General features: G+C 45.3%; 1 protein-coding gene across 3 annotated transcripts in view; it reads left to right on the plus strand.

Moving 5' to 3' along the window:
- The first annotated feature begins 4,108 nt into the window (after positions 1-4,108).
- LOC138594432 (CSC1-like protein 2) overlaps positions 4,109-7,094 on the plus strand; it is a 26,311-nt gene continuing 23,325 nt past the window's right edge. For all 3 annotated transcript variants that reach the window (XM_069665508.1, XM_069665506.1, XM_069665507.1), the window contains exon 1: positions 4,109-4,298. The gene's annotated coding sequence lies outside the window, so the exon portion shown is untranslated. The remainder of the gene's footprint in view (positions 4,299-7,094) is intronic.

The raw sequence follows: 7,094 nt of genomic DNA on the forward strand, positions 1-7,094 counted from the left end.
GACAGAGGGTACCTGAACGCGACACGACTTCTGTGTTACAGTCCAGTTTCTGAACAGATCCACATCATCAGCTCGACCTGTCTCACGTCCTGCTTCAGTCTGCAGTCTGTCAGTGGGATGATGGAGCCGACTCCTCTGAAGCTTCACTATGATCTGGTTTCTCTCGCTGCCTCTTTGTGTTCATCAGGACTGAAGATGAAGGTCAATGTGAGGGGAAACAGCGCTCCGTGGTTTTCTGCTGGAGTGACAAGGTCAGCTTCAGCTCCAGCAGCCCTAACCCTGTTACAAGATCTACAGTGGTCAGTGAACATCAAGGCTACATGGAAAACTGTGAACCAGCTACTGCAGAGAACAGGCCTCCTCACAGTCCCCTCCAGCTTCTACACAGTCTTCCCTTCGACACAGCTGGGAGATTCAATGACACCTGTCCAGGTGTTGGAGCATCTCTTGCCCAGAAGATACAAAGGTTAATCCTGTAGATTATATACCAGGTTTTTTTTCTGTGACATGGCCGACTTTAAGGAGGTGAATGATACAATATTAGAGCTCAGCCGCAGGTCATGATGGAACACCTCCCTTATAAAGAAGGTGTGACTCTTTATCAGTGGAAACTGGCTTCATACCTTCTGATCTGATCAGGTGATCAAGGATCGTTCATGTTTTTCAAAGAATCCTGAAACACTTGAACTCAAATAATATTCTGTGTAGTCATCAGTATGGATTTCATTCCACTGATATGGCACAGAATATATTCAGCTTTGGACATCAATGACTTTGTAATCGGTTTATTTGTCCACCTATCAAAAGTGTCATGAGTCAAAAAGAAATACTATCCAGTATGGTGTGCCACAAGGATCAATATTAGGACCCCTATTATTCCTCATTTATATAAGTGATATTGCTGTGTGTCTTAAAGTACAGTTCCTGTTTGTTTCTAACAGAGACCATTAGAGAAATAAATCATGATCATTCTCTTCAGATGGTGAGTCTGAAGTTGTCTTCAGTCTGAGGTTATCTTCAGCCTGAGGTTGTCTTTAGTCTGAGGTTGTCTTCAGTGTGAGGTTGTCTTCAGCCTGAGGTTGTCTTTAGCCTGAGGTTGTCTTCAGCCTGAGGTTGTCTTTAGCCTGAGGTTGTCTTCAGCCTGAGGTTGTCTTCAGCGTGAGGTTGTCTTCAGCCTGAGGTTGTCTTTAGTCTGAGGTTGTCTTCAGCGTGAGGTTGTCTTCAGCCTGAGGTTGTCTTTAGCCTGAGGTTGTCTTCAGCGTGAGGTTGTCTTCAGCGTGAGGTTGTCTTCAGCCTGAGGTTGTCTTCAGCGTGAGGTTGTCTTCAGCCTGAGGTTGTCTTCAGTGTGAGGTTGTTGTCTTCAGCCTGAGGTTGTCTTCAGTGTGAGGTTGTTGTCTTCAGTGTGAGGTTGTCTTTAGTGTGAGGTTGTCTTCAGCCTGAGGTTGTCTTCAGCGTGAGGTTGTCTTCAGCCTGAGGTTGTCTTTAGCCTGAGGTTGTCTTCAGCGTGAGGTTGTCTTCAGCGTGAGGTTGTCTTCAGCCTGAAGTTGTCTTCAGTGTGAGGTTGTTGTCTTCAGCCTGAGGTTGTCTTCAGTGTGAGGTTGTTGTCTTCAGTGTGAGGTTGTCTTTAGTGTGAGGTTGTCTTCAGCCTGAGGTTGTCTTCAGTGTGAGGTTGCTGTCTTCAGCCTGAGGTTGTTGTCTTCAGCCTGAGGTTGTCTTCAGCCTGAGGTTGCTGTCTTCAGCCTGAGGTTGTTGTCTTCAGCCTGAGGTTATCTTCAGTCTTAGGTTGTTGTCTTCAGCCTGAGGTTGTCTTCAGCGTGAGGTTGTCTTCAGTCTTAGGTTGTTGTCTTCAGCCTGTGGTTGTTGTCTTCAGTCTGAGGTTGTCTTCAGTCTGAGGTTGTCTTCAGTGTGAGGTTGTCTTCAGCCTGAGGTTGTTGTCTTCAGCCTGAGGTTGTTGTCTTCAGCCTGAGGTTGTCTTCAGCCTGAGGTTGTTGTCTTCAGCCTGAGGTTGTCTTCAGTGTGAGGTTGTCTTCAGCCTGAGGTTGTTGTCTTCAGTCTGAGGTTGTCTTCAGTGTGAGGTTGTCTTCAGCATGAGGTTGTCTTCAGTCTGAGGTTGTCTTCAGCGTGAGGTTGTCTTCAGCCTGAGGTTGTCTTCAGCCTAAAGGTTGTTGTCTTCAGCCTGAGGTTGTCTTCAGCGTGAGGTTGTCTTCAGCCTGAGGTTGTTGTCTTCAGCCTGAGGTTGTTGTCTTCAGCCTGAGGTTGTCTTCAGCGTGAGGTTGTCTTCAGCGTGAGGTTGTCTTCAGTCTTAGGTTGTTGTCTTCAGCCTGTGGTTGTTGTCTTCAGTCTGAGGTTGTCTTCAGCGTGAGGTTGTCTTCAGCGTGAGGTTGTCTTCAGTCTTAGGTTGTTGTCTTCAGCCTGAGGTTGTTGTCTTCAGTCTGAGGTTGTCTTCAGTGTGAGGTTGTCTTCAGTGTGAGGTTGTCTTCAGCGTGAGGTTGTCTTCAGCGTGAGGTTGTCTTCAGTGTGAGGTTGTCTTCAGTGTGAGGTTGTCTTCAGCGTGAGGTTGTCTTCAGCGTGAGGTTGTCTTCAGTGTGAGGTTGTCTTCAGTGTGAGGTTGTCTTCAGTCTGAGGTTGTCTTCAGTGTGAGGTTGTCTTCAGCGTGAGGTTGTCTTCAGTCTGAGGTTGTCTTCAGTCTGAGGTTGTCTTCAGCGTGAGGTTGTCTTCAGCGTGAGGTTGTCTTCAGCCTGAGGTTGTCTTCCGTCTTTCAAGGGTTAACGGGCCATATTAAAGCAACACTTCTGATGACCTCTCGGAGAGAGCAGGTCGGTCTGTAAACAAGTCCAAACTTGTTTTTTAACATTATTATAGTTTGATGTATCCAAATTCATCATGCTGTAATAATGTATGAGCAGGTACCTCGCAGCTTATCTCCACAGAACATCACGGCCACAGAAACAGTTGATTGGAGTGCTCCTCTGTCTGAAACATAAACATTGTTCAAATCTGTACGTTTGTCTTTAAATGGTTATTGAATGACAGATTCTCACGTTTGTTTCAGTCACTATTTTGTTAATTCACACTTCCATAATTAGAAAGGCTAATCATCTCCATGTTCCTCTGTATTAAACATCATTTGGTCAATCAGATATCAGGGAGTTATTTTGTGCACTGAAAGTGTTCATCTAATCAAACCTTGGTGTCTGTGTACAAACAACACTGGGAAATGTTCTGCTGTCACCTCGTTTGTTCTTCAGCTGCAGCCTTCACTGGTTTCCCTTTTCTCTTGTTGACTTAAATTATGACTCTAACTTTGAACTTAAATTGTGCACTTTGTATGAGAGCTGATCTTTGCTTGGTCTGGAGCTTTGTTTACCTTTTCATTACTTCTGGATGTAGTTTTCATGCATATGCAGGTTTCTAACACACACACAGAGACACACACAGACACACACACACACACACACACACACACACGCTTTGTTCATGAGCTCTGTTTGTTTTTTTATTATTTATTTTATTCTAGTGTGAAACTAAGTGACCTGGATGAACTGGTACTGATGGAGGTTCAGGCTGACAGCAGAGGCCTCAGGTACCTCTGACTAAAAGGCAGGCTAACTAACAGATACCAGAGCGGATAATTTCTGCATTCAGCCAAACACGAAGGGTTGGTTATCAGCGAGTGAATGCATCGCTTAAACCAAATGTAACCTCCCAAAACATCAAGCAGCCTGTTCACGAACACTCATGAACTGGAGCACCGCCTGTCCTTCAGCACCAGACAACAACACTGATTGTATTTAAAAACCATGTAAAAATAAAATGAAATAATAAATCATGTCTTGTGATTATTATTTTGAATCTATATGTGACTACAAAACAAAAAAAAACCAGACAGATCGGACTCTTATTGTGAAGGTCCCGTGTTGGCGCCCTCTGTCGGCGGATGTGAGTAGCACCAGCAGCTCCGAAGGACGCCGTTCTTCTTCTCCTCCCAGCAGCGGCAGCAGCAGCGGCTCCCCTCTGAGTCTATTCCCGGAGAGACCGCCTCCATTTTAGCACCGACACCCGGCGGAGGCGCAGCGACTCGCAGCAGACTCGGCGGCCGGCGGAGGGACACGCTCCTGCGGCTGTGGTGCTTTGAACCCTCGGGCCTGATTCAGCCTTTTTTCTGGGATGGCGGCGCTGCGGCAGGACGCGGCCGGGGCGGCGGTGGATTTGTGAGGATTTAACGGCTCGTTTTCTCGGTGAAATTTGTCTGTTTGACGGAGCAGAGGAGGAGGAGGGGGTCGGCTTCGGATGGTCAGGTACAGCTTTATTCTAATTGGTTTATTTATGACGGGCTTTATTCTGCGGTTTATTATAACCCGCTTTGTTTGATCTGCTCAGCGGCTTGATTAGCGGCTGACAGGCCGCTGCTGCAGCCTCACCGGCGGCCTGTCAGCCGCTCCTGTTTGCCGTTTCCACCCGGACAGCATCCATCCAGCCTCCGTACAGCTCCGGTGGATTTTTGGTGGGGGGGTGGGGGTGTCGGGTTATATAATGTGTGCGCAGAGGACACACCGAGCTGTCCGTCCGTCTGTCTGCGGCTATAATGTGATTTCACCTCTGAGTGACGGACTGACAGCAGCCCGGTGCTCAGCAGCACACACTCGTTTCTTTCTCCACATTTCGACCGTCTGCTCGCTCCCTCTCTGTCCGGCTGGGATGTCCATTTAACGGGCTGTCTGTGACATTGTGTCCCGGACGGATGCTCGGTGTTCAGGCCGGACTGCAGGTGCAGCAGGGCCGCTGAGAGTCAGAGCTGCAGCTGCAGATCACAACAACCATAATGTGCATTAATATTACAGCTAATATGAGAAAGCATCAGGGTCTATAATGTAATACATGAAATGTTCTTTCATACAACATGAAACTGAAACATGTCGCTCTGTTTGAGTCATGGTTCAGTCAAAACACGTCACAAAAACAATTCATGTAAAATACTCTTAATGTGCAGCTCCGACATGTTGAGTCTCCGTGTGCACGTGACGTTTATGGTGTTTAAGTTATTGATGCACAGAACAAGTCGTTTAATTAATGAAAATAATTATCAGCTGCAGCCTCGTTTTCATGAATGAAGGACATTTGACTCAAATCAGTTTTATACATTAAAATAATATTATAGTAATTTTTGTAATTATTGTGTTTACCTGATAAACAGTTCAAATTCATCGATCAATAAACTCAAACCTGGAGTATGTTCAGCCCGTCAGTTTAAACTTTCTGGAGGCAGCAGGTCAATAATGGTTATTATTAATCATTTAAAAGAGTTTTGTTTCAGGTGTGACGGTCACATGATTAGTGATGTGACTGTGATGAGGTGTATCATTCATGTGTTCACCTGTGTGATACCACAGCTCCTGTATGAACATTACACGTGACGGTCATCAGGCTAAAGAGAGCTGCTGCACACTGGTTTAATGCTCCTTAAAAACATGAGTGAAGAACGGCTTCCATCATGTGACCTTGAAGGTCGTCATAGAGACCAGATTGTAAATGTAAATATTTACACATCAGATTGTTTACTGTTACATCCGAGGCTTTATTTACACAACAAACAGAAACAGTCAACAAAACACATAAATCTGCAGAACGGCTGCATGCGGTGAACCTTTAGGCCAAACCTGCTGTTGGCCCCCTTTGACCCCCCGAGCTGTGTGACTGTCACTTTGTGCCTCCTTCTGATTGTTTGTGTGTCTTTGTAGTTGTTTTCTTCTTCAGGTGTTCTATCTTTACGTTAATCATGTCTCCACAGTCGTTTGTTTGTTTAGCATGTGTTTGTCTCTTTGTGTCTGTTTTTGGTCCTTTTTGAGTCTTTGTTGTCGTGTCCTTTCATGTTGTGTCTCTTTGTTGTTTGTCTCTTAAGTTATTGTGTTTCTATGTAGTCTGTCTCTTTGTGGTTGTTTTGTGTTTCTTTTTGGTTGTAATGTGTCTTTTTGTCTCTTTGTAGTTCTTCTTTGTGTCTTTGTAGTTCTTCTTTGCCTCTTTGAAGTTCTTCTTTGTGTCTTTGAAGTTCTTCTTTGCCCTTGTTTTGTAATATTGTTTTTCTGCCAGTTGCGTCTGTTGAGTCTCCCATCATGCACTGGGGCAGCAGCCCTCTGTTGGTGTTTCAGCCCTTGGCTCCTTCATACTCTCTCTGTGTAAAGCTGAAATACAGGCCGGTTCATTTCAATAATGAACATAGATGTTGTGTGTGTGTGTGTGTGTGTGTGTGTGTGTGTGTGTGTGTGTGTTCAAACAGAGGTACAGCGGTATCAGGGGAAAGCTAGCTGGTTAGCCACAGTCAGTGTTGAGCAGCTGTTAGCTCCAGACCAGGTGAGGCTGGTGCATCAGGTCTCTGAGCATTCATTCAATATTAATAAGTACTGTAAATATACGATAGATAATAAACAATATAATCAAACATACAACCAGCTGACACCTGATATCATTGAAGTTTTATCACAGGTGAGCTGATCATCTAACCTCACCTGAGACTTTAAACCTGGGATTACAGCGGTTCAGCGTGTCTGCTTAGTTTTCATACTGGTCATCAGGTGGACGTGTGTCTGTGGCAGAAGCTGTCGCTGCTGTCTGAGATATAATCTGTATGGAGGATTCTTTAGAGACGTGGTTCATGTGTCTGACTGTTCCTGTCAGAGAAAAGGTCATCAATAATGATCAATGACAATCAGAGTATTGGTTATCTTCAGCTTCATCAGGTCTCATGTTACGCTGACAGATTCAGGTCAAACTCAACTCATCAGGTATTCACTACTCTGAAGTACACACTGAAGTACACACTGACATACACACTGAAGTACACACTGACGTACACACTGACGTACACACTGAAGTACACACTGACATGCACACTGAAGTACACACTGACGTACACACTGACGTACACACTGACGTACACACTGACGTACACACTGATTTACACACTGAAGTACACACTGAAGTACATTAGAACGTTCCAGAACGTTTCAGAGCGGTTCAGAACGTTCCAGAGCGTTCCAGAACGTTTCAGAGCGTTTCAGAGCGGTTCAGAACGTTCCAGAACGTTCCAGAGCGTTTCA

Source organism: Semicossyphus pulcher, unplaced genomic scaffold, assembly GCF_022749685.1.
Source record: "Semicossyphus pulcher isolate SPU_LCO1_2020_fin unplaced genomic scaffold, fSemPul1.0.p SCAF_17, whole genome shotgun sequence".
In the NCBI taxonomy this organism is placed as follows: Eukaryota; Metazoa; Chordata; class Actinopteri; order Labriformes; family Labridae; genus Semicossyphus; species Semicossyphus pulcher.